Raw genomic sequence first — 6,000 nt, forward strand, 5'->3', positions numbered from 1 at the left:
GAAGAACCATGGTAAATTTCATGTATATATCTGATGCCTATATCTTCATCGGCCAATTGATTATAGCTCGCTGATGTTAACTTATCATATAGTAAAAATATGGCAGAACGACTTACAAAAGTATTAAATAGAAATGTATTCAAATAGAAATGCAATACAAATACATTGTGAAGAAATGGGATTAAAATCCTTAAATTATGAGAATGTAAATTTCAAATTTTGACCAAGCATATGTTCACCTTTTATGAATAGTCTTCTTCCTCATTTATATATTCTCACTATCCCTGCAACAATAATCACTCTGTGGTAACAATTTTGTCTTTGAGAAATCCCGAATAATGTTGTTTGTATCCCCTAAGAACATACAACCAATGTCTATGTATGTCATCTGACATGACATACATAGACATTCTGATGTTGCTTTGTCTCGAGTTATAATGAGGTAAGAACATCATCTTGCCAATATGAGTTATTAACATTCTTGAATTATTTATAGTCACAACTACTCGACCTCTCTTATATTCTCTCATGTTGATCAGCTTTTTCTCATCACCAATCATATGATTAGAGCAGTTCGAAATATATACAAATGAAAATTTTGAAAATCAACAAATATATTTCTTCTACATATTCAATATTTTTGAATTTGCCTATTGCTCTCTAGGGTTTTCTTGGCATTTGAAAAAGTCACTAATTTTGTTTGTTAGAAACATGATAATGCAATGCTTGTCCCATAGATGCCTTTTGTTTTCTTGAGGTGGAGATGAACCCAATTGGCAACAAAAGCATCTCAGGGAATTTTGCAAGACAAAGGGAATTCACATCACTAGTTTTTGTCCCTTGGGAGCAAATAATACAATTTGGGGTGACAATAAAGTTGTGGAATGTGATGTTTCATGAAGAAATTGCCAAATCCAAAGGAAAAACCAGTGCTCAGGTATTCTCTTATTTTCTTCTTGTGTTTTCATCTTCTTGATGATTACTTTTTCTTGTCTTTTTTTTCATTTATAAACGTGGTGTTGAGGTTAAATTCAAGGGATATCTGTCATCTCTCACCAACAATAGATATCAGGTAACTTTGTTCACCAAAGCTAAGACAAATGAGAAGAAATCACCTTGTCACTTGATGAATTTCAACCTACTTCATTGACCACTAGTTCACACTCTTAGATATTCTTGTCATGTATTGTTTTGTTTTGAGTTCTATTTTCATTATAATTTTTATCCTTTATATAATATATTTTTTATTGCTATAGTGAAATAATGTTATAGAGAACATCTAACATAATACAACAACAACAACCCAGTGAAATCCCACAACGTGGGGTCTGGGGAGGGTAAAGTGTACGCAGACCTTACTTCTACCAAGGTAGGACGACTGTTTTCGAGAGTCCCTCGGCTCAATAGAAGCATAAAAAGAGGTCAGATAAAGCTAAGAAGTTCAAAGCGATATGAGAAAGCAAATAACGAAAGCGACACAGATAAAATAGATAATAACAGAAATCAGAGCACAAGAAATTATAGTGCGCTAATGTGCCTACTAATAAGGAAGAATAACGAGACTATGTACTAGCCCTCAACCCTAATATGGGTCCTCCACACCCTCCTATCTAAGGTCATGTCCTTAGTAAGCTGTAACTACGCCATGTCCTGTTTAATCACCTCTCCCCAATATTTCTTCGACCTACCCCTACCTCTTCTGAAACCATCCATGGCCAACCTCTCACAACTCCTCACTGGGGCATCTGTGTCTCTCCTCTTCACATGCCCAAACCATCTCAGTCGCATTTCTCACATCTTGTTTTCCACCGAGGCCACTCCTACCTTGTCCTGAATAGCCTCATTTCTAATCCTGTCGCTCCTCGTATGCCCACACATCCATCTCAACATTCTCATCTCGGCAACTTTCATCTTTTGAACGTGAGAGACCTTAACTGGCCAACACTCCGCCCCATATAACATATCCAGTTTAACCACCACTTTGTAGAACTTGCCCTTAAGTTGTGGTGGCACCCTCTTGTCACATAGCACACCGGAAGCGAGCCTCCATTTCATCCACCCTGCCCTAATACGATGTGTGACATCATCGTCAATCTCCCCACTGCCTTGCATGATAAACTCAAGGTACTTGAAACTACTTTTCTTTTGGATGGCCTGGTCACCAAGCCTAACTTCCGCGCCAACCTCCTGAGGTAACTCACTGAACTTGCACTCTAAGTACTCTGTCTTGGTCCTACTCAGCTTAAACCCTTTAGACTCCAAGGTACGTCTCCAATCCTCCAGCTTAGCGTTAACTCCGCTACGATTCTCATCGATCAGGACTATGTCGTCCGCAAAAAGCATACACCATGGCACCTCACCTTGACTTTGTCGCGTCAATCCATCCATCACCAAGGCAAATAAAAACGGACTAAGAGCTGATCCTTGGTGCAACCCTATCACAACTGGGAATTGCTTTGAGTCCCCTCCTACTGTCCTTACCCTGGTTTTGACACCCTCATACATGTCCTTGATCACCCTAATGTACGTCACCGGTACACCTTTAGCCTCCAAACATCTCCACAGTATCTCTCATGGAACTTTATCGTAAGTCTTTTCTAGGTCGATGAATACCATATGCAAGTCTCTCTTCCTCTCCCTATACTGCTCCACCAGTCTCATAAGATGGATGGCTTCTGTAGTTGAGCGTCCCGGCATAAATCCGAACTGGTTCTCTGAAATAGACACGCATCTTCTCACCCTTATCTCCACCACTCTTTCCCACACTTTCATAGTATGACTTAGAAGTTTGATACCTCTATAGTTGTTGTAGCTCTGGATATCTCCCTTGTTTTTGTATAGTGGGATCATTACGCTCGACCTCCATTCTTCGGGCATCGTTGCTGTCTTAAAGATGACATTAAATAACCTAGTCAGCCACTCCAAACATACCGAACTCGCGCTCTTCCAAAATTCCCCAGGAATCTCGTCAGGTCCGATCGCTCTTCCCCAACGCATCCTACACACAACACCCTTAACCTCTTCGACCGTAATACTCCTACAACACCCAAAATCGTGATGCCTCCCTGTTTGTTCCAAATCTCCCAACACAATCTGTCTGTCCCCTTCTTCATTCAAGAGCTTATGAAAGTATGACTGTCATCTCTGTTTAACGAGGGTCTCCTCTACCAATACGTTTCCATGCTCATCCTTAATGCACTTCGCTTGCTCCACATCGCGTGCCCTTCGCTCCCGCGCCCGAGCTAGCCTGAAAATTTTCTATCCCCGCCTTTTTCTTCCAGTTCAGCATAAAGGCATTCAAAAGATGTTGTTTTTGCCGTCGAAACCGCCAACTTTGCCTCCTTCCTCGCTATCTTGTAAAGTTCCCTATTCGTTCACTTCTCCACTTCATCCTTACTCTCTATCAACTTCGAATACGCCATCTTCTTTGCTTCCACCTTCCCTTGCACTTCTCCATTCCACCACCAGTTCCCTCAATGCCAACTACGACTACTTATCGAGACTCCCAACACTTCCCTTGCTACAACCCTAATACAACTAGCCATCCTATCCCGCATACTGTTCGCATCCCCACTACTATCCCATGCCCCCATATCCTTCAATTTCTCTCCCATCTCCAGGGCACTAGTTGTGGTCAAACTCCCCCATCTGATCCTATGTCAGTCATCCCCGATCCTCTTCTTCCTCATCATCTTGAACCCTAAATCCATCACCAAGAGCTTATATCGAGTCGTAAGGTTGTCGATCAAAATGACCTTACAGTCTTTGCACAGACCTTTATCATCCTTCCTAAGGAGTAAAAAATCTATCTGAGTCTTAGCAACCGAACTACGAAAGGTTACCAAGTGGTCCTCCTTCTTTGGGAAACTCGAATTGACTATCACCAACCTAAAAGTTCTTGCGAAATCCAAAAGGGAAACTCCTCCTCCATTTCTGTCCCCGAAGCCAAAGCCTCCACACACATCATCATACCCTCCCGAAATAGACCCGATGTGCCCATTGAAATCCCCTCCCACGAAAAGCTTCTCAATAGGCGGTATGCCTCCCACTAACTCGTCCAAATCCTCCCAAAAACGCCTCTTATCCTACTCGCCTAAGCCCGCTTACGGCGCGTAAGCACTAATAATGTTCAACGTGATCCCTTCAACGACCACCTTAATCGACATCATCCTATCCGTGACTCTCCTAACCTCCACCACCTGGTCCCTTAAATCACTGTCTACTAAAATGCCTACCCCATTCCTATACTTCGATCTACCAGAGAACCAAAGCTTATACCCGTCTACCTCCTTAGCTTTAGAACCTACCCATTTGGTCTCTTGGACACAAGCTATGTTAATCATCCTCTTCTTTAGAATCTTAACTAGCTCTATGGATTTTCCCGTTAACGTCCCAATGTTCCAAGAACGTACTCTCAGTCTAAACGCTCCTTTAACCCACTTACTCCTTCTTACCCTCATCCCCGTCCCTGTCCCTGAGCGAGAACATGATCCTAGTCTACCATCACTATCCAAAGCCATGAAAACGCATATGAACTAATAAATTATTCAAAGGTCTAAAGTCAGCAAAATGTAACTACAACTGTATAAGCAAAGAATAAATATGGAAAGATATGGAAACCGGAGGTACCAACTCCAATTGAAATGAACCTGGTTGCCGCCGAAAAATACTATTCACGACGGAGTTACGAGCGAGAAGCTTGTTGATGATGGAATCTGTCTTTTTCTCTTTGGACTTTTGTCAAACACCTTATGCCCCTACTTCTGAGTTCTATGAAATGCTTCAGCTCTAGCTCAAATTCCAGCCCTGAACAATCGCCTAATGCTTCAGAACACAGCTGACCCAGAAGAGTAATCCTCTCAAATCACAGGCAGTCGCTAGTTCCTCAGACAACTGGGATTCTGATCACCGAGCAGCACTCCGACAAACAAAACTTAACAGAAAACTTTGCCTTTTGTTCTTGAGAATGTGACAAAGGGTTAGAAAATCAATGGCGGACGAAAGAGACGAGATATAGACGACGAAGTTGATATACAATGAGTGCATATAACATGAAAAAATAAGTTTAAATGAGAACTTGACCATTATAATTAACTATTATTACACCAGAGGACCATTATAAAGAGATCTGACCGTATATAGTATGATCCTCCACCTTAACTTTGTTTTCACCATGACTTCTCTTTATGGACCGCGTGAATTTTTGTGGCAATTAGATGCAAGGTCTAATTGTATTTCATGCAGGATTACTACATTTTAAAGATTCATAAAGTTACTGAGCACTAATCATTTACAAGCTTCTTTTTTTTCATTAAAGTTTTCCTTTCAAAGACTACATTAGACCATAATTGCTCATTCTAAAACCTTTTGATTGTATGTTGAGTTGATCATGGACACGCCTATGATGTAGCAACTAGCAAGTAGTATTATAATGTTTGAAATATAATATACCAATTAAATAATTTAATATATTTAATGATTGCCTTTTTAGCCATATTCTAATGTTTGTGAGCTATATATTCGTCAGATTGATTGTAGACTAACAGGTTGATTATATATATGAAGGTTTTGGTCTATTATACACTAACCAATTTAGTATATACTAATTCATTTTAGATTTTAGGGTTTTGGGATATGCCTGACTTGTGAAAATTCAACAAGCCTAAAAGGAGACTATTTATAATCAAAATATCACATGGATTAATTGTAGAACATACTAGTCTATAATTAATTATTCCAGTGATCGATTGAAATAATTTACTTTGGTCTTATAACAAGGGTTTGATATTTGAGATTCTTGTTCAAATTCAGAGGTTTGTGGATTCGAGATTCTTGTTTAAAGGAGTTTGTGGGTTCGAGATTCCTATTCAAAGGAGTTTGTGGGTTTGAGATTCTTGTTTAAAGGGATTTATGGGTTTGAGATTCTTATTCAAAGGGGTTTGTGGGTTCTTGTTCAACTCAGGAATTTGAGTTTCTAATTAAAATTATAGATTAGCCTCT

This window comes from Solanum dulcamara, chromosome 10, assembly GCF_947179165.1.
Source record: "Solanum dulcamara chromosome 10, daSolDulc1.2, whole genome shotgun sequence".
NCBI lineage: Eukaryota > Viridiplantae > Streptophyta > Magnoliopsida > Solanales > Solanaceae > Solanum > Solanum dulcamara.